The sequence below is a fragment of the Electrophorus electricus genome, chromosome 4 (assembly GCF_041902795.1).
Source record: "Electrophorus electricus isolate QZ-2024a chromosome 4, ASM4190279v1, whole genome shotgun sequence".
NCBI classification, from domain to species: Eukaryota; Metazoa; Chordata; class Actinopteri; order Gymnotiformes; family Gymnotidae; genus Electrophorus; species Electrophorus electricus.
This window is the reverse complement of record NC_137500.1, coordinates 16,726,406-16,752,748: the sequence shown is the minus strand read 5'-3', so window position 1 is coordinate 16,752,748 and position 26,343 is coordinate 16,726,406. Positions and strand designations below refer to the sequence as shown.

Sequence of the window (26,343 nt, the reverse complement as noted above, 5' to 3'; positions counted from 1 at the left end):
CTCTCATTTACATCATAAATATGCAACATATGGAGATGACCTTCCACTCTGCATGTGCCTCATTACCTCTCCAATGTGCTTTTGGCTGTGACAGTCCTGCAAAGCATGTCTCGAAGGCGAACTACGGTAGAATCATCACTGCTGATATCATATTCCTTTATTGCAATGAAATACCACTTGACCTCATCCAAAAGTCAGACCTTTTTTCCAGTCCTTTCGGCTCACTGAGTAATTTGATGCCAAGTGGGAGTGAGATTTGTTGAGGTGCCCTTATTGGTGATGGCTGGTGTATCGTTGACCCATAAATTACATTTACAGATAGGTCACCATCTGCCATGTTGGATGGAGAGGACACTAGATGGGTCAGTAAATGTTACCATTGAAATGGCAGTATTTGAGAATATTCAAAGCTCTCGTGTGTCTGTCTCAGAAAAAAATGGTTCTGGAGGAAAAAGGGCAGCACTGAAAATGTTCTAGTCTCTGGAAGTGTAGCTGCTCATATGCTTACAAGCTGGTGCTTTAATTACAATTTACAATTACAATTAAAAGCTTCCCCAAGAGTCCAATAAGTGGCACAATTCTGCACACTGTCAGAATGCAGGATATATCAATGAAGTAATTTATTACACGACTGGGAATGTCTATGTCATCACTCATCACACAAAGATTAACAATTACAAGTCAATGAACAAGTTTATGAACAATAGTTTGTATGGCAGTGAGAAAGTTATTTTGCTAAGGGTACTTGTTTTCAACAATTGTTTTGGATGCTGCTGAGTAACTGACAATTCCCTGCATTGATGACTGATCATACAATTCATGCATGGAAGCCAAGATGATGTCTGATTGTAATAGTGACTTCTAAAATGCCAGATTTTTATTTCTTTCCTACACCACAGTTTTTTTATTTTGTCCATGTATAATCAAGCTCACAGCTAACATTCTTCTTTCAAGCCAATACGCTGAATGGAAAGAACAGCTGCTCAACTACATAATGAAACCATTACTTCAGCTTCAGAACTAAATAAAATAAATAGAGGTAAGCTGAGGGATTTCCGTTTCTATGGTGGAAAGTGTATGTTTGGTATTTGCCCTAGATATGTGCTTGTAAAACTTATTACAACTAAAATATCCTTAGCAGGCAGGTGATGGTGATGTTTTGCCTGGATCAGTGTTTCTCAACCCAGTCCTTGGAACTATCCAGCCAGTCAACATTTTTACTCTCTGAGCTCCCAGCATACCTGGACCAAGCCATTAAAAACAATAAATAAATAACAATAACAACCTATAAATAAATACCTGGTACAGTTTAGATCATTTAGCACCAGCTCTAAAACATAACATTTTTGATCTAATACCATACTTTCCATATTGTACAAGCAAACCAATCAGCATTTTACTCTTCTCTAGCTCAGACATTGTACCAATCACAGATGTCCTGTGGTCACTATGGACCCATTGAGAAAACTGGTATAAGGAAGCACCTGCACATGCAGTCCATGTGAGGCATAAAGCCCCTGCATTACTCCTTTATCTAAGATACAATTTATAGCTCCTTTTCAACTTTGTGGCGTCATCGTATGCTCAATCCTTATGTCTTTGTGACAAGAAGAAATCAGTGGGTATTTTTCAGTGGGGGAACATTCTTGTGGTGCCTGCAGTTCTTGCACCATCATATATAGCCTTTAAATGCTCTGGGTTTATTGACTTTCTTTTGTTACTTGGTGTCTCTAATATGCGCTTGTAACTGCAGTACTGTTATTTGAATTTTTAGTAAACTCTTCATGAAAGAATACATTTGGTCAGTGGATTGGCTCTACACTTTTTTGAATTTTAAATAAGTGCATATCATGTGTCTCATTATCATATGTATTTGCATGTCTTCAAGGTTAAAGCACTAATTCCTTCCATTAAACAAATGTTAATTTGTTAGGCTGTTCTAAGATGAAAAGTAGATCTCTGATGTAAATGTCTTTTGTTGTCATGGCTCTGCAGCTCTGAACTAAGATTTGCATAATCCTCTGGGGAATTAGGTGGTGCTCAACCCTCAGACATCATCCAATCAAGAACTGCTTTCCAGATCCTCATCACCCCAGTACTGAGTGTATTTGATTGCTGTTTAGCTTATACAGAAAGAACCCCAAGCTCATGTAGCCAGTTGCTTGGTGTTACTTAACCAAGCACACAACATGAAGGTCTTACCTTCAGATCAGCAGGTGAATTATTTATTTTCTTAGTCCCTTTTAAACATTATGGTATCTACTGGGCTTCCATTTGTTAGTGTGTGTTAGGACAAATTTTTTTATGCTGACAAGATGAGCAAATCCATTTGGAGCCAGAAGTTAAGATGAATTTAACAATTGATTAAGAGCAGCATCCAAGGGGAACGTATGTCTCGTAAACAGGAGATCATGACTTTCAGTTTGAGCTGCCCATTCACTTTTCATGCAGGCCAGTAGTATGCTTTCCACTTAAATGTACTATGGAAGGCAACGTGGATGTGTACAAGTGACAAAAACAAATGCAAACTGTGACTTACCCATTCAAGCATGAACAGAAGAGAGTGCAAACAAAGTCTCCTAAACAGGAAATTCAGAATGTCTAACCATATAATGAAACTAAATACACTACAAAGTAGGTTCATGAAGGTCAGTTTCTCAATTAGAAGCTGCATTTATTAGTGGATCTTTGAGGTACTGCACTTAGAGGTTCCAGTAGATGTTTGGTCATAATGTCCCCTTAAAAATGTTACTTTGGAAAAAAAAAAAATGATTGTAGTATTTTTGGGTTTAATAGTTCTTTATGTAAATACAATGTAGGAAGACTCTATACATTCTCTATCTCACTGGTAATTTGTCAATAGTAATGTAATGTCAATAATAATGTAATATAATGTCAGACGAACTCTTTTAAGCATTTCCAGTAGGGGAAAGCTGAGATACATGGTTTGGAAACACTCTGTCAAAACATTACCCACTGTCCATTCACATGCTAACAAGATGTGTTGGCCATCCTTCACTCCAGACATGAAAATGCAGGTTCTGTACAAGGTCTGAATGTACAACTAAGTCACACCAACCACACCAAAAATTTCAGACACAACTAGCTCATTGCTATATTGTCACATATTGTCACTTTTCATGCTGAAGCACAAGGACTGCCTTGGTCAGTCCGATATCATAAAATACTTATCATCATAAAATCATCAGTAATTACAAATATGAATCAGTAAAAACAGAATATACATCAGCAAAATATGCATTTGAGCAGGCCACAGGTGTAACGATCCGAGTGCCGCGGGGCATGGAACAGGTCGCACTGACTCCCTCGACTTTGTGCAACATTTAATGACATTGAACACAGGACAAAGGTGGCACTCACACAACATTAATGGTGAACATAAACACACTTAACGCTAACAATTAACATGGGCTAGACAAACAAATATAACGGCTACACAAGCCTGGATACAAACATACTACGTCAGACGCTAACACACAGTGACCAACCCTGAGGCACGCACCGACGGGGGATTTGAATAGACTGACGAACACTAATGATTAGCCCCGTACAGGTGCGTGCCATCACGGGGGTATGGCCACAAACAAGAGTGAACCCCCATACCATACCACGTGACTTTGGGGGGGGAGTGTCCCGTGACGAAAGGGAAATCTAAGGCTACTTGTAAAAACAACTAGAGGCCAAACTGCATGACAAGGATATGCCAAATGGTAGTATAAGTTAATCTTTTTAATATAATCTTTTTAATATTAACATTATTTAACATTATATTACTGTATCAATGTGTAGTCACACTAAGGGATATTGTAGAGACACTACAGCTGTTTGTACAGAAAGTACAAAGTTTTGCTTAGTTCTGTCTAACTGACTCATCAAGCGATGAGACTTAAGAAGCCTTACAGTATTTCCACATTGTGATTAGTTCCTTTGCCTTTTTATTGTGTTCTAATTGATCTGCATGGTGAGTGTCAAGTGTATGACCATGTGTATGACTGCAGGTGCACAGAGTTTAAGGCTTTGTCTGAATGGACATACCTAACTCACTTTATGACTTCTTCAACCTTCTGTATGAAACTAGTCGATCTAAATAAAATTAAGCACCATTGCACTGTTGTGCTTCTTATGATCAAAACAGACGTGGGTACTCTTATCCATAAAGGGCCTCTGTGGCTGCAACCAAGCAGGAGATACAACTAATCAACTGATATAATACAACTGAAACAATACAATTAACCAATGTATATAACTTATCAACTGTTTTACAAGTGACCGAGTTAAGCAGGAAACAAGATGTACTTTTGCTTGTTTGTAAAAACTATAAACTATATTCCACTGCTAGAGCAATAGCTAGAGATATTTCTTAGATAGTACACATATAAGGGGACTCATTGTATCAGTTATTGCAGCAATCAGTTTTCACAGTGTGACTTTTTGGTCTGACTGTTTCAATTGTACTTAATAAAAGATAATGATATTGGTCAGATATATTGCTGTCTTGAATTTGTTTTTATTTATAAGCTGGGGACCATACTCAATATCCCCTGAAAATAATGTAAGCGACTAACGCACAAAAGCTCTTGAGTAGCAATAAAAGATGAATGTTTTGACTGAAACTGACCTGGCTCCTTAACAGATGGTCTTCTTATTTGTCTTCATGAAGCTTTCTGAGTCGACAGTTCTCAATTTCTGCAAATACCATAATGTTTCTGTATGTTGTACCAACATTGTTGATTTTCCTTTGATGGATATGTTTCAGAGATACTGTATAGTATGTAATGACCACCACTGGGTTTTATGAATGCAGTGATTCTTAATCATACAAAGCCATTTTCTTTCATGCAATCTCAATGTGTTTTTCTCAGAGCTGGCTTTGTTGATCTCTGAAACAGCATATGGTTTTTTGGTTTCAATTTCCCTTTGAGAAAGAGCTACCTATTGGCACCAAAAAAATAGAGGCTATTGCAGCTGGGAAGACAGAACGGCGAGGATGGCTCAAGAGCCCAGAGAAAAACAAACAGCCCTAAAAACAGTCTGACCATTAATGTTACCATAAACATAATGACCAAGCAGATCATTCACTGAACACTGAGAGTTTTTCACACTACCCATACAATCAGACTCAGACCCAAGGGACACTAAAGAGACAGTAAGCTTTTGTCTTTGAGATACCCAAGATTTGGTTCAGCACATATTATGAAGTACATCAGAGAAAAACCTTAGTGTAGTGGAATCGATTGGGCAAATAAGCAAATGTTGATTTGAATGCAAGTCCCCTCTACTGTGTTGGAATCTACATAAATGTTATTAAGACATTATTATTATAGTTATTATATTTATTCATTTACAAGCCACCTGATTAGAAATGGCTACCCACAATGATCACTTTAATAGACACACTTATAACACAATAGTTTTGCTATTGTTTTTTTGTGTGTCACTGCTGGGTTGACGGTTTTCTGTGGATGGGATAGATGACGGCTACGCAAACTGTGGGCCACGCCTGGCCGGTATTCAGACAACATTCACACAACACACCCACAGACACATAAATCACAGCACTCCCCGAGTCCCAATCACCTTCTTATGGAATCATCACTCTCTTAGAACTCTTATGTAAACCCCACAGTTGATTTCAGTGCTTTGCATTGAAGGTCCCTAACATACCAGGGACCATACAAGTCTCATTCTCCACTTCTGTTTATGAAGCTTTTTTCTCCTTTTGTGAATTGCATTCTGCAAATAAACATTTTTGTATTTGCACTTGCATTTCACTCCTGCTTCCAAAAATGTCACACTGTGTGTGTATGAGGCTACATAGCAGCAGATGGAATCGAACTGCATATTGATAAGGTGAGTGTAATGTTTGTGTTTATTATGTTTTTAGCATGTAACTTAAAGCACACGCACAATAGAATGTAAAAATCAGAAATGGTTCAATCATTAAAATGATAGGTAACTAAATATTGTTATTTTAACTTTCTGGTAAAACACAATAAGTTACACATAGATCTGACCCAACAGATCCTCAACAATATGCTAGAAGGCTAGCAGGAGCAAGGCCCACAGGAAGGCAGGGCACAGCAGGAGAAATGCCCTCAGGTTGGCAGGACACAGCAGGAGCAATACCCTCAGGTTGGGAAAGTTGGCAGGGCACAGGGGACACAATGCCCACAGCAAAGCAGGGCACAGCAGGAGCACTGCCCTCAGGTTGGGAAGTCTGGCATAGCACAGTAGGTGCAGAACTCTCAGGTTGGCAGTGCACAGTGAAGTTGGCACCCTCAAGATGGCTGGTGGCATCCACAGCACTGGAGACGGGAACCAGAGAGTCACAGCCGGGAAAAACATTCCTGTGTGCCCGCCCAGACCAACCGTTCCGCATAGGTGGGAGTCAGACAAGGACTGGTCAGCCACAGGAGAGCCTGACCCAGGAGCCCTTAGCCCCACCCAATTTTCCCATAGCGCTCCCCATAATCAGAATCCAAGGAGGCCTTGATTTCCAGGACCACAGTGGTCTGGGCAGAGGCTACTAGAGGCTCTGGCTTGATTTTTCCCTTCGAGGTTCTCCTTGAGTCAGGCTTGACTCTGAAGCTGAGCTCCAGGGCATACCATACCTCCTGGGAGAGCTCTAGTGCATAACTTCTACCAGCTGCTCAAGATGGGCTTTGAGCCGGATTCTGGCCAGCCGCTTGTGTAGGCAGTCCTCAATGCCCCTCTCTGGTATGGCACTCCATGTGGAGGCTTCTAGGATGAGTTGCCTTAAATTGGCTCATTGCATATCTCTTTGTGTTTGAATACCTGTGTGTACATATGTGATGGTATATAGTGCTAACTGTTAGCAAAGTTTACTTTGGAAGTTCTGTATGCTAGTTTTTGTTTCTAAATTTGTATCTTTTGTTCTCATTACTTCAAATAAGTCAAAGCTCGCCCATGTAAAAGTTAAAAGTTCAAAAATATTTGTTGGTTATTCACATCAGTACAGAATAGAGGACATTTTGGCTGCAGCCAGTTCTCTGAATCTGATTTGAATAAGCAGATATCCGCTTCACATGGATGAATGCGACATGACAATGTTCAAGAAATAGTTACTCCAGCTTACTGAGATTGCTAGCTGCCTGAACATTGCTTATACAAAAAAAAAAAAAAAATTGAGCAGCTGATTCACTTGATCTACTGGATTAAACAGACTGTGAGACATACTCAGCATTAACTTTAAATTAAAACCCCTGTCTCTCTCTCTCTCTCGCTCTCTCGGTCTCACTCTATGTGCAAGCAAAGTACTTATTAGAAACATATTGTATGTGTACAATTTCCTGTGTTGGATGAGACTAGTTAAATATATACTAATGTAGTAACATAGGTATATTTTTAGAAACACCTACCTTGTGCCTGTACACACCTATTTTATGCATTTTATAGATGAACAATTACAAAATATATCCCTTTTGTGGCCTTGCAAAAATCTGTATTAGCCATTAACCAATTCTTCGTGAGTAGTCAGTGTCTGACCACTGGAATGGTGTTGACTGGATATTTATGGTGTAGCAGACCGACACAGCAGTGACCCTGACACATAGGGATAGGTGCAAAGATTCCAACAACACTGCTGTGTCCAATACAATCAGACTGGCATTACTTGCATGACTCTACCACTACTCTGCCAGTGTCACCGCTGGGTTGAGAATAGTCTGCCACCCAAATAATATCCGGTCAGCAGTGGTCTTGTTATCAGAAACCCAACAATAATAAACATGGTTCAGTGTGGATGATAAACTGTGCTTGGAGGCAGATGGACCGTGGTTTGTAACTGTGCACCTATAAAATGCATAAGATATATAGGTACAGCTTGGCCAGTGTGTGTAGGCACAAAGTAGGTATTTCAAATAAAGGAGGTGTTGTGTCTTTATATAACCAGTCCCTTAATGAGCTAGGCCACATCATACTGAAACAATAGCTTTGAAATGGTCGGTGAAGCCATGGGATTCAGTTTGGCTTCCTTTACAGCCTTGTTTTTCCTTACTTAGAAAGCTCTTTGGAACGTGCTAAGGGATGAGATGCCATGGTGCTTTGCGATCTCTTCAGTTCTGGTCTAGATCACATTTATATAGTGCAGTTAGTCCTCCTGCATCAAAAGGCATATGCATTTATTTATTTGTGAGAAATGTAAATACATATAAATATACATATATAAAGTTTATGGACTGGAAACTAACTTGATTATTATTTTAACTCAGTTTGACTGTTGTTGTCCATTAAAATCTGTTTTAAAATAATATGATTAATAAATGTGCCTTTTATTTGTAATACAGCAACACTCCACCACAGACAAATACACAAACAAACACACACACACACACACACACACTTCTGATTGGTAGAATACTTTTGCAAGACAGCGTACATTGGGCTCTACAGCGGGTGTTCCAACAATCTCAGTCACATTTTCATACAGTCCATCAGCCAACAGAAATGAATTATTCATTGTGTGCTGGGGAGTTTGCGTATTGGCTTGTCACTTTCAAACATAGCCACCACTGTTTATATCGAGCTGACATTGTGCTGACTAGTCCTTAAGTGTGGATTTGATGCATGGCTCTAGACAGAGATAATGGGAACCTTAAAAGGCTGTTTGTCCCTGGGCAAGGAGAAACAGGAATGAAAGGAAGTGGAGTAGAGGAGATATGCTATCATCACATGCAAAGCTATTTGTATAGTATTGCAGTATAATTAAGTATAGCACTTACATTACAGTCCTTTTATTCCTCTGTTATTTTCATAGAAGAAAAGAAACGAGTATTACTGAAAATGGTTGTGAACAAGTTTCTTGTAGAATAATAAACTGTCACACTGTCTGAAATCATTGTTAATGCCACAAATATATATAGAGAGAAATTATATTTAAGAGTAAAATATAAAGACAGCTTGAATTCCCTATGTGGTAAGTCTCCATTAGCTCAAAATTTGATTCAGAAGGTAAAGATTCAATTCATCAGTGTAGGTGATGGTAGAGACTGGACAGCAAGCTTTTGGGTCAGGACTGCTTTGGTTCAGACAGTAGAGGATGCCATGCTGAAGTCCATTTTGAGAAGAACAGTGGATGCCACAAAGTCATCCTCCTTTGTTATGGGTGTCTATTGATATTGGCAGTAATAATAGTCATAACCCTTCTGGCCAGTGTGATTCAGACGGCCATTAATGCACCTGTCACCTTCATTCATCTGCACATAATACCTGCTGTCACTCTGGCTGAAAGCAGAGACCATCTGGTTCAGGAAATAAACATGTCACAGAAGGCTCTGCATGCAGAGATAATGCTGTGGAAACTGTCAGTGGGCAAGTCGTTGCTACAGATTCAGTAGCCATCGGCAACCATACCTGCATAAAAAGGAATCCTGAATTACAATGTGCCCCTTTTCTGTGTGCCATAGCAAAGAGATTATTGTAATTAGAGGTGTGCTATTTGTGCAATCTGGTTTATCACACCTAGAGATGCATTTAGATATGAAAAGTTTGACTGCTGTCAGTTTCTGGATCTAGTGCTGGTTTCCAGTGCTAGTTTAATGTTTCTGTTGATTATCTTTGCTATTGGGAACTTTTATCATGAACAGGGATGGGAAATCGTGTTTACCTTGGCACAGTTGAATAAGGAGAGTTCAGTACATGGATCTGACATACTGTAAACCTCAAACATTGTTGTCTCCCATTTGGATACAAACATAAGCAAAAGAAAGTTGTAAAACAGGACAAAGCCAAAATCCTAAACTGTTTCTTAACAGCCTTAACCCATTAATATTTACGCACCCAAAATTTACATGCCCACATCCTAGCCCAGGCAAAATTAGCATGAATGTGTACAGCTGAAACTTCAACAGTTCTGAAGGTGCTGTGAAGAACAAAACAGTAACAATAGAGCATCAACAACAAAAATGGTAGACTATGTACAGAAATATACCATTCCAGGCGGTGAAAGGGATGCTGGAGTTTTCATACCCTTCCCAAGAATCGAAACTCTCAGTGGGCATGGGTGATGTCAAAATTGTTTGTCCTTTGACAAGACATCTAATCATTCTATTAAAATCAGTTTTGTTTGAGAACCTTGTATGATGTCTTTACATTTTCTGCTCCACCCACAGTTTTTTATTTGCAAAAGTGCCACCTTTAAAAAGGTGCATATACAGCAAACATGCAGGCAGAACAGGACTCCTATAAGGAACACATGGGGGAGGGTTAACTCGAATCTAGACACAGCATGAGGCTGGAGACACTCTGGCCTGTTAATTAAACTACTACAAGACACAACTAGGTCAAATCAACACGTCACAACATTCAGACAAAATTCACACAGCATCATCGGAGTCCCAACTGTGCTCTATTCACCTCTCCCTCTTCTCTGGCTGGTGACAGATGCCATAATAGTTTTGTTCTACTCAGTTCTACACTAAAACACTAAAATAACAAATAAATTTGCATTACAAGGCAATCTCAAAGCAAGCAATAAATGAATCCCCCCCCCCCCTATGAACTGAGTGACTCAGAAGTTGTTTTTTTCTTAGATGACTAAATGTAGCCTCTGGGACTGCACTGGCACTGGCAGTAACCTGTCCTTGTAAGAGTTCTCTATTGATTTCTAGACAGACTCCAATGAGCCAATGTCTCAGGAAATTGAAATCTAACTGAAGCATAATCCCTGCTTCATCGTTTCCAAAGAATGCCATTCTGAGGCCCATTCCTCTTTAATCAGGTTTTGACCCCTAACCTGGAAGAAATGTACACTTTTGTGGATGCTGAATAGGCAATGCTAATAGAATATCCTGTTCCGGTCTTTTATATAAATGACTTAACCTTCACATGCATAGAGCATTGCTCTGCTCTGTGATAATAAACGTCTTTAGCTTTCACTTGTTCTCATTACTTGACTAAGCCTATTAATGATATAATCTCTAAGCAGTAAAAAACTTCAAAATGTTGCCAAGGCCGTTTCTGCCTAGCAGCTTCCCTGGTATTGCACCTCATACACTGGCATTTAAGTGAGAGACATAGAGGTTTCTGCTTTAGAGAACCTTACACCTGCTATCACTCACAGCCATGCCCAATTCCTGCTTCATTCCAGTAAACATACACCATTCCCTCCACGCCCTCATTGTGAAGTCCTTGACCTTGTATTTCCTAGTTCCGTGGTTCTATCTGACTTTTGACTCCTTTGGTTTCTATTTATGGATATGCCTGTGTTACGCCTGCCTGCCTGTACACTGACTTGTACTGTGTCTAACAACTATACAACTTGGCTTTGCCCTAATAAATTCTTGGCTCGTGTGCTTCCCCCAGTTTGTTACATATATGGATTTTTCTTTTACACAGGATTCAGGGAACATAGTAATGTAAGCATTTTTTTAATCATTAGTAGCTTCCTTCACTCAGTAACATTCAAGTACTTGATATCAATATATCGGTAAATATTTTCATCATTTTGCCAGCTGTATTGTACATACAAGAAACTGATCTGCTGGGTAAGATCTGGGTGCTGGGCAGATCAGGGTGCCCAGGTGTCTCTAGTAACTAGATGTTGAATAAATAAAAGGGTTCCCCTCCCACTTTAGGAAGACTCTTGGAACAGACATGCTCTCAAGTCTGCTAGGTCATTTCAGAATCAGAATCAGAATCTTTTATTTGCCAAGTACGAAATGTACAAGGAATTTCTGTTGGTGTAGGTGTCAACATAGCATTAAGTACAATAGGATACAGTATAGTAGGATATTAGGTCCATGTGCAAGATTAACAAGTAAAACAAACAAACATGCAAGACACCAAAACACCTCCTCTTCTAGGCTGTGTTGACCACTGCTGTGTCATTGTGTTTGAGGTTTGGTTAATTAAGATAAATGTGCTCATTTTCAACCCCTGCATTTTTTGGGTCTCTGGTACTGAACTGAATGTTCATATATCCCCTGCGAGAGAACATCCTCAAATGATTAAATATCTTGTTGAAATCTTATCAAGGTTTAGAAGCTTTACCATCTTAAGCTACGCCTTTTCAATCCACAATCCTGCTTTCAGGCACAAATTATAACCATACCACTGAGACTTGCTCACATATTAAGATTCCTTTCACAGAGAGATTCTGAATGTTGGTGCATGAATAGAAAAATCTGTTTTAAGCTGATAGCAGTTTAAACATTTGCTCTACAAGTGTTGATGCATGGATTCATTAAGAATACAATCTTACCTATATCAGGACAGCCATATGTAAGGGAAGGAAAGGCACAGTGACTGTGTTCATTACTTCTTACTGCTGAATATAGATGCATATACAAATTATTTTGTAATTCGCCTTGCATGTTGTGGGAGTCCGCTATTTTTACTATGATGTGCCATTGGGCAGCCTTCTCTCTTGCCAGCAGCTCGACTGTGCCCAGCTGTATTTATCCACACAGAAACATGTGCAGCATGCATCACTAGTTTGATTGTTGATTGAGATCACATGTGCAAGACTTATAATTTTACTCTACCATCAACCTGAGACAGCTTCATGGCATGGCATGTTCTATTAACTAAAGTGATTAAAGGGTTAATAGGTTAACTATAATAGTTTTTCCCCTGGAAAAACAAAAAATCCAAAGCTAAGTCTTAAAGATGTAGTAAAATAACAAAAGAAAAGAGCAAATAGACATATAAAAACATGCATTCATCACAAACACACACACACTGTTTTTGCTACAATGTAATTAGGCCTTCTTGGATGCATGCAAGGTGTTTTCTATCATGTTACAGGATTGTCTTTATTATTGGGTGTTTTGTGAGGCTGTCAATTAAATTTATAGCTGCTGTGACTATGAGACTACCCTGGATATTTACATCATGAATCAATTATTAAGAGCTGGAAGAGGCAATGTAGTTTCAACGCTCTGTAAATAATTTCCAGAGAGAGAAAGGCCAGGCCACACATAAAGACACATACATGCAGGCACTCAGACACACACAGCTGAAGAGCACGTTAACTCTGGGATGGGAGAGCATGACTTGCACTCATACCATTACCAAAGGCCATGCACTTAAACCTAATCTTAAAACAACTAGCTTTGTACATTTTCTTCACTTAACACCTTGATGAAAGAAGAATGTCCATTCTGTACCTGACACACACATATATATATCTGCGCTAAAGTCATTTAAATTTCACTGTTTTCCCCTGTAACTAATGAAGGTGCTTAAGGAACTAATTAGAAGCTCAGGATAGTTTAGTGAACTTTCAGGTTAAACCTCATAAGAAATTAATCTATTCGTTTTATTCTACCATTAATAATTCAATTTAAGATTTAGATCATGACGAAAAAGCTGGTATTCACAACCATGTAGGAACAGTCTGTGGAAAGAAATGAATGGCTTCAGTTTAGAAATTAAGCATTACCATAGATATTTTAAACTTTTTTATCCTAAACTACAAACCTCCTCTCCAATTTTACTCTCATAGAGTGTGTTACAGAATGACTAAAACAAAATTACAGTCTACAGATTGAGCACCAGAGCCCAATCCTCAATACAGACGAGGCTGTGTGGGATCTCATGGGTAGGGAAAAGGAAAAAAAAATTAGTCAAAAAATAAACTTTTTTGTTTTAAAGCAAATCATCACATTCTGCCTTGACTAATAGCTCAAACCCTTTGTCCCTAAAAGTACTGTATATCTGTAAAAATATGAAAGATTAATGAGTCAACAGCTTCGATTGTTCCTTTCAAAACTACTGCCCACCTAAGGGAGTATTGTTGTACATACCCATAGTTCTGTTGTGTCCACACTTTAACCTGAATGTCACTGCCCAACTGCAATACTGCTTTAGGGCTTCAAGTAGGCTATCCTCACACTTTATTCGGATCCTTTTTCCCCAGTTACATATATTAAATTCCACAGATTGAGTGTAACACTTGTTTCTTGTTTAGCTCTTTCTAAAACAAACATTTGAATCCAAGAATGATCTTAGGGAATAATTAGCAAAGTATTTTTTGATATGATGCATGTATTATTCTTAGCAGACCCGTACAGTAAGAAAACAAGCTAAGTGAATGATAGTTAAAAAATTCACTGAACAAAACAAATAAAAAACAAAGAGGGAGAAGCAAAATATGAATGCTGCAGTAATGGTTGCCTTATTTATATGGGCAATAGGTAGTCTTCTTCAAGGTATCAGGAATAGACACTTTTGGGATGAAACATGGCACACCAGCCTGTCAGGACACTTGAAAAGCATTCAAATCTGTCAAATGAGGTAATGAAGCATGTTTGACCTTCCTTGTGAAGGCAGTTATTATAATTACTTAAAGGTGCATTAGTCAATATTTTAAAAAACACTATCTCCAGCAGCTAAATTGGTTAACACAACCACACTGGAACATTTTTAAGATCTGCTTTCCATTCCAGCCTGTGAACACAAAACATTCCTCAAAGTTCTATGGTGTCCAGCAGAGATCAATTACAGTCTAGTATTACCTAAGCTGTCATGATTTCACTTTCAAATGATGATGTATGCTGTTTATTAATAACACTTATATTTAACAAATTGTTAGCAAAGGTGAACCTCATGGTAGCTATTATGTTATGTTGTTCGCAGATAAATGATAAGCAGCAAGAGAGGGCTACAACGCTTTGTCTAATCACATTACCCAAGTACTCTACAAATTCTCCTTCAAAATTCTTCACTGGTATTTGGCCAGAACGGCATCTTACTCCTATGTCTGGTGTGTGTGTGTGTGTGTGTGTGTGTGTGTGTGTGTGTGTGTGTGTGTGAGATGGTGTTAGCATTTTTACCTTGATATGTGATGTTGCCACTCTTTGAAATTTAGCGTCTTGATAGTGAAGTTACAAACCTATAAACACTTTGTTGCTCTGAAAATAGTCACATGTTTTCACTGTCCAATATTTTTTTTGTACTGAGATCACATGAGTTTACCACGTGTGTTATCTATTTAGTTAGCTACCATCATTAGCTACAAGGGAGTTTGATGTAGTACACCAACATTACATATATTTCTCTAAAGGTAGTTTACCCAAAGCATTATTTTACTTGGCTCTCTAAGTGATAAAGCTTGATCCTCTCAATTTGTTATGTAATGTCTGTCACTCAAACTGTTCAGTCCATTGTACAGATCATGTTTACGTACCTGTCCGGGAGGAATTTCACTAATTCTGCGTCTAGGTTAATTCCCTTCACATGTAGCTAATAATTATTTTAATTTTGAAAAAGCACTTCCAGTGTTAACTCATTTACATTTTCGCCATGAATGTTTTGGCTGCACTGCATGTGTGTTTGTGTTTTTTTGTTTGTTTTTGTTATTTTGTTGTTGTTTTTTACATCCAAACATTTGGGCGCAGGACGCTTACCAGATTCCACCATGCTTTCTTAGTCAAACAGAACGCAGTTTTTCTAAGATACAAAATACAAATGTGCTCATGCCAAAGCTAAAATATTTTTATTATACTCTGCATATTTCAGTTTATTTGAATTTGTATGAAAAGGTGAATAATTGACTAATGCACCTTTAAGGAAATCGAGCTTCTAAAAAAGGTTTTTCTAAACTTTTTTCTAAACTGTTTTGCGGCACAGTATGGGATGATTAATTATTAAACATTCAGTTTCAATGAGCAGTCTTTGAATCCCTTCAAATATCAGAAATGATTAATTCAGCAGTTAAGGGTGAGGGCATGCGGTACAAATAGTGACCGAACATGGATTGGATTGGTCGTTTTATTATTTATACATGAGAAGAGAATCATGGTGACACGATTTTGAACACCCTAGCCTGATTCAGCCCAATAACTTGTTGAAGGAAGGAGAGCTAGAGCTGTCTTTTCCACCAGCTGGACAGAGAAGGTAATGAAGAAAATTCATGATATACTGTGCAGAGGAAAATTCAACATTTACTATGTTAAAGGGGAATCGCGCTTACAAGGCGATAGATGACCAAAAACACGACATCACTGTTCTTTAGTTTGAAGCTAGAACAGCCTATTCCCAACAGAGAACGGAGCCGCTGCTCTGCCTGGCGGGCTGAGTAGAGTTGCTTATTCTCACTTTGCCTTTGCAAAGTCAAAGTCAGGAAAGAGCAGAAGATAAATAGATTGGAATGGAGAGCGGATGTTCTTTCACCAGATGGTGTGAGGAAACAGAATGCAGACCTCCGAAGAAGGCTGGCGAGCACACGCGCGCACCCAGGCTGACGGAATCTTTCACATCCCTTATTTCATTGACAAATTGCGAAGTATGTAAATTCCAAACCACGTATTAATATGAGAACCAATGTCGGGAATTTCTGACAGCGCAATCTCTCGTAACCTCATAATGTCTGTATTCATGATATCAAAGTGATCGTTTAAATTCCTTCAAAATGCAGCTGACTATAGGCATTAAAAGTGGACTGACAGAAACAGAACCCAGCAGGTTGTGAAATGCTAAATTCACCTCATAGCACCCGGCTGTTACCAGGTTTGTTTTAGTTATGGTGCTAAACAGATATGGGTAGGATGTGCTGTTCTCTGCTGTTTATATACAATCCCAGAGATAAGAACCAAACATGGGCCTAAATTCTCTCACCTCTGCCTGCTGCTCTTGTCATGGGCTGTTTTTGGTATCCATCACTCAGGCGATTTTCAGGGCCAACGTGTTCATATCCACGGTGTTTATGTGAGCTAAGGACATCTTGGTCTGCCACAGTGGTAGTTGAGAAGGGGAACGCAGAGATGAGAGTTCCATGCAGTTCCTCCTTAAGTACTATTAATTTACAGAAGGATGGAGGTGCTCTGCATGTTATCTTCTGTAATTTTTTATTTCAATTTAAAGGCTTATCTAACTGTTCTTGCCCTCTCACAGAAGTGACAAAGCATGGTGCACAGAAGAGGAGAACAATAAGTCCTCCCAGACCAAATTTGTCAGCCAAAATGAAAAAAAACCCCAACAACTTTCAAGCGGACCCTGTGTCTCAAGCAATTTTTGGAGTAGGCCTAAAGCCCCTGGGGTTGAGAATGGACTATTTGTGACTTTTTATATTTTTTGTGATGCATCAGTTATAAGACTCTTCCATGTAACCACGAATGTTAAAAATTAAAGTGCCAGTTTCTTCCCAGAAATAGATATTAAGAGAAAAAATAGGCAGAGATTGAAGTCCAACCATATCTGGATGCAGGTGAATGAAGAGTTCTGAAAGGAAAGATATGCAATCAGGGGAAAACACTATTGCAGAACTCCTCTGAGGAGTTCATTACAGTTGTAAAATGAAAGGATGTTCTGGTTTATTGACTATACCCAAAAAATATACCCAAAAAATTGGTAAAGCAGTTCAGTGAGTGTAAGCCTCTTTTGATGTTACCATGCATTACACAACTGGTTCATTCCCAGAGCAGTCGAATGTTGTCTTTCCACTATTCAGGTGGAAATTATTCTGCTCTAGAAACATGAATTACATCAAGGTAGTCTCTTAAATCTTTAGGCTTTAGTGATGTAGAAATGAAAACTGAGATCTAAACATTTAAAGAATATGCTTCAACCAATAAATTCATGGGTGAATCACATAAGCGATATAATCGTGAAATCCTGCATTTGTGCATTTCATTTTATCAGTGCTGTTGTTCCAACCAAATGAGTTTTGCTCCTGGCAGCATTTATCACCTGCACGCTGGTACCCACACCCTCAACTAGGAGACTGCCAGGCAGCCCCACAGTTCTGCTTACTCACAAATCTTCTGTTCTGTTCTCTCTAATGTGCACCCTCTCCTTCAGTATACCATGTCTTGTAAACATGTTAATACTGCATGGGCTTCAGCCTCAGCTGGGCTCTGTACTAGAACTTTGACACCATTCTGAGCCACAGTTCTGCCTCTAAGATTGTTAAAACAGACAATTTACATGTGACGACACCCAGAGGAAGTAACTTTTCATCCAATAAAAGCCCTGGCCTACATCTCAGACAGGACGAGTTCAAATGACACTACAACAAACAAGAGCTTATACACCAATGTGTCTCACTAACCACTGATTATTCCTGGGCCAATTCATTATTTAGAGGTCACGCACTTATTTTTGTATTTTCATCTTATATGCAGTGTTATCTGCTTCATTCATTTGATGGAGGCATTAATAATTTACCTATAGAAAAATACTGTGCTAATGTCACTTTAACATCACTTGAATGCTAGAGCGGGGTGCATAACAGAGCTAAGCAACAGTGTCTTACATGATGGAGAATGACAAACACAGTTCAATTTATGTGAAGCTTTTAATTATAACGCAGATATTCAAGTGGGTGTAAAACCTGCACATGTGGCAGTCATACAGTTTGAAAGACAAGTACTTGACCTAAAAGAACTCTGAAATGGAAATGGATCCTATAGCCATTTCAGATGAAAAGTGAATATTGTGTTTTTCTTGAATTAATGCTTAAACAACAAATTTAAACAACTTAACCTTGCCTAAAAAGCTGCTAATTTTTTCCAAATTTCAGAATCTTCTGTTTCTTTTTATAGTTCTTTATAAACAAATGGCATAAATCACAATATTAATTTAATGGCTCAATTCAAATGTTTTTCTGCTGTAAAAAAGGTTTCCAGACTACAATAGGTTTTTGGCAGTTTTTCTGTAATCGAATTTTCCACAGCTACTAGAAACTGGTCCTGCATCTCTTCCTAAAATAATATGTAAACTGGAGGCAGTGCAATAGATGAAGTACTCTATCAGCAACATTATTGTAATGCGCATTTGCGGATGAGAGTAATTTGTTTTCCAGATAGCATGCTGATTAATGGAGACCCTTTTGAAAGGTTATTTACAGCATCACACAGCTTGACACTAATTAAGACTGTCCATCAATCATTGTACATTGACCTAAAATATTTGAACTTTTTAATTGAAAACAGTAAAGCTTATCTGCTATGGGCATGTTAACATTCCAGAGCAAAGATGTTAAGCATTTTAGTGTGGCAGTCTTTACAGAGTTAAAGTATTTTTAAGTGAACCTTTTGGACAAACCTGCAGGCATATGGCTTGGTCCCCGTTTGGCGTAAGGTCTTACCACACATTTCAAAATGAATGTAATCCTGATTCTGAAACTTTAAGAATTTGGATCAAATGCAAAAGACGATGCCCCATTAATTCTTCAGTGATATGAAGCCGCATTGATTTCCTTCCTTGTTGCAGTGGTCACATTGTTCAAATGCAGGTCACTTTTGCTGGCACTGCGCTTGGATGTATCAAACACTTTGCTTGTTTTCAACTAGTTGGATAGATTTTCTTGGATTTCCAGGCTGAGAACAGGTAAGTAGACATGGGTGCAGTCTTTACTGTCTGCTGTTAATCTGGAGCATATTTGCCGTGACAGGAAAGAAATATACAGCATGTCACTGGGGCAAAACTGACACTGACATACTGTAAGGGAATCTGAAACTAACCATGTCATCTCTGAGTCTGATATTGAGCAATAACTCTCTATAATAGTGCCTCTGATAGATAGATAGATAGATAGATAGATAGATAGATAGATAGATAGATAGATAGATAGATAGATAGATAGATAGATAGATAGATAGATAGATAGATAGATAGATAGATAAAACTATTTAAATGCTCAACTAATTTGAAAAGGCTAACATTAAGAATTTGTTATGATATATGGAAATAAGTCTGGTTTACAGTGCTTCTTTTAAGAAAAGTGAACCTGATGATAACAGCAGTTAATAAAATCCATTGGATAAGCATCCCTAAGCCAAAAATACTTGGCTCTTGGTTCTGTGGACGTATTGGTTTACATTAGGTAGATGTGCACGAATACCTTTTTCAGTATAACTTTAGAGGAATTGATTCCACTATATTGGATCCCAGGAATTACTGGGGTCTGTCTGGCGGTGTTCAACCATGGGCCAAATGCCATTACACTAAGAGAGCAAATGCACATTTATCATCCTATGCCCTATGCCCTTATTTGTTCTTAAGTGTCTTTTGATTAGCAACTGCTTTCCCCTGCACATATTTGGTTAATAGGCCTCCTGATAGTCCAGAGGGCATTCTGACCAGATTCTATCTCTTATGTACTCCCTCTCTCCAAGTCTATTTGTCTGTCTCTTTCTATGTCCCCCTCTTCTTTGGCTTCCCATACTGTCTGGCTTAGTCTTGGTCAGGTGCAGGCGAGTTGTCCCTGACAACTATTGCTACAAGACCCCATCCTAGTTTACACATCTGAAAGTAAATTTTTAATAAAAAAAAAAACAGACAATGTACACCCTTTTCCCCTTGCAATTCAACCAACTGTAATGAGCCAAAAAAAGCCAATTTCCTTTGCACAGATCGGTATGACACAGAAAAACCCATCTCGTGCGACACCCAACAATATGGGAAAAAATTACAAATAGAAATGACAAAACTGTTTTGTACATCGCCACAGCTAAGGTGTCAAAAGTGAACAGGCTTGTGCCTCTGCTGCCTTTGCACAGCCATGACTGTGTTGGAAGACTAACAGTCTTATGCGTGGGCAAGCCACGTGGCATGAGGCTGCCTGGAGCAAGTACGCTACCATGCACACCCAAATCCCTTTTCATTTACCCCAATATCCCACACATAACATTCTATCTATTCACTCAGCTATCTAATGCTGACTATGTTCTCTCTGTGGAGTATAGAATCCTAAACAAAGAAAATGAGAAACATGAGAAAAATGTAAATGAAATATGAGTCAATGAAAAGTCATGAGGGAGGAAGGAGTTTAATTTTCAGGCGCCGGATGGGTCCCAAAACACCACCAATGTTCTCTAGCTTTGTGATGGGGGAAAAAAAGAACATTTTCACTACATTCTTCTTCTGTTATAATGCACCACTGTGCTTGCTGGGAAAAAAAAAAAACAAGCCATGAGTGTTTAATAAGGACACACATACAAGTGGATTTGACACATGTTATTCTCTTTCAGTTAGTGTCCACATGTCAGACAACTCAATGCATTTTTCATGCTTATTCTCAAAACAATAGACTTGTTCCATTTTCCTGTTTTCCATTTCTCACCTGATAACAGGAAGTGTGAAATTGCATCTGCTTACAGATTAAAATATAAACTGTGAGGGAAAATGGAAATATGTTCAATAAAAAATGTGAAAGCAATATGTTTCTTTTTAATTACATGAGAACTATTTTTATACTAATAATTAAGTGAGAGCTCAAACATTTTTTATCTAAACACTCATACTATGTTCCTTTAGCAATTGGTGTGGCTGAAACATGTGAACTCAAAAATTGGACTAGGCCACATAGTTTTGGCCTTATTGCATATCTCTCACCTCTTTTCATCAGATGCGTACCTGTTTGTAACATACAATGTGTCATACGACAGCTAAGCTGAACTGTGTGTGTTTAGTTGAGACTGTCTGAAAAGACAGATGCAAATGCAGGCACTCTTTTCTCTTTATTGACTGTTGTTTCTTAGATCTGTGCTGTTTGCTTTTGCTGATGTATAATTGAGCCAAGCAAGTAGATTCACGGAGGCTGATAGCTTAGAAACAAGGAAGTATTGATTTCCTTTTATTGGTTGTTGGTTGGCAGAAGCCAGATGCACTCTTAACACATTGCATTACTATGCACTTTGTATCCAGATAGTATACTATATAATATATATAAATTAAATATATATATATACTGTAAAATAATGAAACTAAATACATACATATATATGTAAAACAGTTCTTTTTAATGTAAAACAGTTCAAACTACTTCTTTTTATGTAGTGGCACTCAGATGCACAAAACATGTTTGCATAAACATCACTGAATCCATCCCTGAACCACACCGAATTGGTTTGAGTAATTCAATCACAATTCGATCACAATGCATCCTGAGTGCACATACCTGGGTTTTGATTGGGTCAAATGAAAGTGTCTACTTTGTGTATTAACTCACTGGCCACTTTATTAGGTACAGTGACTTTACATTATAAGTGCATTTTATAATACGCATATTTTTATTATGGGACTTCAGTGGTTCTGTGATCATAATGATTTGGAGGGTGGCTAAGACATCTTACATAGCAACAGATGGGCTGTACTCAATGACTGTACACTTTAATGGTCCTTATAATAAACAAATATTTCTAATAAGGTGTGTGGTGAGTATATTTATCAAGCAAATGTTTCCCTTTTAATTGGTGAATCACATCACATCAATATTCACTGCAAGTTGCTTGGCAACTGCTCTCTCCTCCTTAAATTGGCTAAGCCCCAATTTCACCATCTAAGCCCCAAACAGAGATAATATTTTGTATCTGCTAAGATATATCTACCACAGACTTCCAGCTACTATGATCATAACCCTGTGCCACAAGGTGTATGGAAAGGAACTTGAGGTCTGTTATCAACAACAGTTAATCCTTAGCAACTGAAAAGAGATTTTGAGGTATGCACTCAGTAAGAGGAGGGTGATTGATCTCAGTTTGGATTTAATTAAGTTCTACTGTCAGGAGAAGCCCATTTCCCTGTGACAAACTTTTCAAAAGAAGACCAGCTTGATAATGCATATGCAATCAGGATCTCCATTTTCTCTGTTTTAAGAGAGAGAGAGAGGCCTTCATCTACTTATGCAAAACAATAGCTGATTGGCATAAAGATGGTTTGCAAAGGATAGAGAAAGTTAGGCTGCTTCTAAATGGGAGCAAGATACCTAGAATCGATTTTCATGTGTCTGACTAAAAGGGAACTGTGAACCGTTCTTCTGTGTGAGACTGTGGGTTGATGTACGCCACAGGCCAAAAGTGCGCAAGGAGTTTGTTGTGTTTTGTGGGAAGTTCAATCCATCACATACAGTGAATACATCACCACAGTCTTTTACTAATTAAGCTCTTACATATCAAACTTCTAGGGAGTATGAGAAAGAATAGTCCAAATGGAATTCTTGCTGAGTTTGTACACCCCTCGTGCTCACATAGTAGAGCAGGTAGAACAAGGTGCTAGCAACCCCAAGGTCATGGGTTCCATTTCTAAAGAGCACATATGATATGAAAATGATACGTATATGTAATTCACTCTGAATTATGGCATCTGCTAATAATTGAAATTTATGGAATATCATATCAGCAACATACCCCCTGAAAATTAATGACTAAGTGCCTTGAACACGCTGGATTGCAATTAAAGCTAAAAGGTGATATTCTGATGGATGTAGAATTTAAACAAAAATAAATTTACAGCTAGTTAATTTGTTTTATATTAATAAATTTATTACTTTCTATCATATGCAAAAGAAGAATGACAAAGGTTTCCAAAGACTGGCCTGCAGTGGTTGTTTAAGAGGAATGAGGCTAAGTCCTTGTTATTCACTCTCAGTAGTGTCTTGTCACTATTCCCTAGGGTAGCTCCTCTCCTCTCTTGCCTGACTAAGGTAAGCGTACAATACAGAATGATGTATCGGACTCCAGACTCAGCCTCTTTGATCTGCCCCACTGAGGAACCAGAATGGAACCTATTCTTCCCTGTTCTCTGACTTACGGTATCAGCTTCTGCATAATTTACAGTGCAAGACCTGTTTGAAAATCTTTTTCTTCTATGTCTGGTTATTTCAGTGCAATTTAAGAAGACAGTTAAGGAGAGGTGACTTTGCAGGCATGAGATCATTTTGTTTCAGTTCAGTTTAGAATTAGCTTTAGATATAGATTCTTTTACTTTCTAAAAGATTCATATCTCCATATTCAGATTTTGAAAATGGCACTGGATATTGATGAGGGGTTTTAAAATTTGGTAAAGGTCAGTTAATGATGGAATGCTTTTCAGCAAAAGCAGAAAAAGTTGGTCTAGAACACTCTGGGAAAGATGTAAGTACTATGGTGAGGAAAGGTAGTGATCGCATTTTTAATACACATTATGTAACAGTGTAGAGATTTCAATAACATATTATAATAATTGTTTCATCATCTTATTTAACAGTCCTCTAGCATTTTGTTAGTGTAAATGGAGAGCTTTTACAGCCTATAAGCATGCATAAGAGTAATAAGACCTATAAGAGTAAAAAGTTCTATTTTAGGCTCCTTACTCTTCTCATTATACACACAGCCCGTTAAGACTAGAACACTCTGGTAAATTCATAAACACAATGTTGACTTTTATCTCTTTCACTTAAACAGATTATTTCAGTTTTCAGTTAAACTGCATTATATAGCTTATCTACATAAAATAGAATACTGTGTTACAATAAGAAAAGCCTAGATGACTAGAAATGTCCTTCACGTAAACTGAAAAAAATGTACTATTGTGGGGTAGTAAATCTGCTTGTGATAAATTCAGTGAAATCTAAAAACAACAGTTAAGGATCTTGGAGTAACACATGATGCAGGGTGAACATTTGATTCACATATAAACAGTTTCAGTTTCAGTACATAAGCTTTAGCTGGTCCAGAATGTTGCTGCCCAATTCTTGTCCAGAAGAGAAAGTCCTGGCAATAAAAAAATAACATAGGAATATAGGTAAAAATACATAAAAATGTGCATAGTATTTTTATGTACATTTTACTGCTGTAAAATCAAGTACAACATACTTTCCAATTTTAATTAAAAAGTTCTTACCATTTATTTTTGAAATATTCAGTAAATGTTACTTAAATATATTAACTTTACAAATTATATTTATTTAAATGAAGCCAATTTAATGTTTTTATAGGCAGTCATCAAAATATTAAGTATATTGTCAATTTTTTATGAAGTAAATAAGTAGATTTTATTTTTATTGTCACTTAGCTTATGTCAAGTTATATTACTAACATTAAATATGTAAATGTTGCTCATTTTTATTTGATAAATGTCAAATAACATTAAATAACAAATAAATAATCATTTTCTATGCATTTAAAATATTTTAATCTCAAATCACACACCTAAAATACAAATTAAATGGTTTATTTTATCAACATTAATCACCAATTAATCACACACATTCACATTACCTGGGAAAGTCTGGAAACAAGTTTTCAATGGTGCATTCCATAAAACTTTTGATCATTTGGAACAACTGCATAGAATTAACCTTCTACCATTTGACTATTATGTCAGGGAATTTCCTCGCTGAATGTTCGACGGGATGGGGTGGGGGGACTGGAGCCCTTATTACAAATGAAAAATCAGCAGCCGTAAATGTAACAGTCGCACAAACATGCATACCCCCCACTGATATAGAACCTTTTTGTTTGTTATTGCTTTGTTAAAAAAAGGAAAAAGTATGTGTGAATGTAAATTAATTTGTCTGTGGTTCCATAAAACAATCCAGTTTATTCACCAACATGAACTTATCAAAACACAAATAAAATAGCACCATTAATATGACTAGAATATACAATGCATTTAGTTTTCTTTCATACTCCAGCAGGCATAACATATAGAAATGCATATAACATGATAGGAGATCAACAGGAGATAAGGCTTAACAACAGGAGAAAAGGTTTTAACCTGACAGAGCTGGTTAATATTGACATTATCAAAATTTTAATAGCTATATTTTAAAATTAGCAACATTAACAATCAATGCTTCTTAACTGCTTGGACAAATCCATATCAGTATCTCATCCATCCACTTCAGCCCCTACCCAATGTTCTTCTCTCAGTGTAGCTTTGACTGGTATGTTAGAGGTTCCAATCTATAATGCATTAAGATATCTAAACATTTCCATGTCCTGAAGTTGCATTTTTTGCATGACCATATAGGCCCACTGTTTCTCTCTATTGATACTGGCATTGAAACCTGTCAATCTGTCCTGATGTGAATTTGGAACCCTGATCAGACTGAACCTATGTAGGTAAACCGAATGTAGTACAAAACTTCACAAGTGCCTTTATGACGGTTTTTGACTTTAATTAACATAATGGCATTGCTTCTGGGAATCTAGTAGTTGTACGCATAAGTGTTAGCAAATAACAATTTCCTGAACTAGTCTTTGGTAATGGCCCTACACAATCAATCAAGAGTCTCTTAAAAGGTTCACCTGTTACCAGAATGGGACACAAGGGAGCAGGAGGGATGACTTGATTTGGTTTTCCAACAAGCTGACATGTGTGACAAGATGGACAGTAACTAATGACATGTGACTTCATAGCAGGCCAAAAGAAATGTTTCAACAAATGCCTATATGTTTTTTGGATACTTAGGTGTCCTGAAAAAGGGTGATCATGAGCCAAAGACAGGACATGTGTTCTATAGGGCTTAGGAGCCACAATCTGCTGCACCTCCTCCCATTCACCACTTGCATTTGAAGGAGACCATTTTCTCATTAAACCCCCATTTAATATAAAGTAGCATGTTGGAGTACCAGAGTTGTCTGTACTGGCCTCAAA

General features: G+C 37.8%; 1 long non-coding RNA gene across 1 annotated transcript; it reads left to right on the top strand.

Annotated features, from left to right (window-relative positions):
- The first annotated feature begins 15,816 nt into the window (after positions 1 to 15,816).
- Positions 15,817 to 17,232, top strand: LOC145657367 (uncharacterized). Its single transcript, XR_014122989.1, has 3 exons — positions 15,817 to 15,879; positions 16,159 to 16,267; positions 16,876 to 17,232. It is a non-coding gene; the product is annotated as an uncharacterized LOC145657367 (long non-coding RNA).
- Positions 17,233 to 26,343: the final 9,111 nt, after the last annotated feature.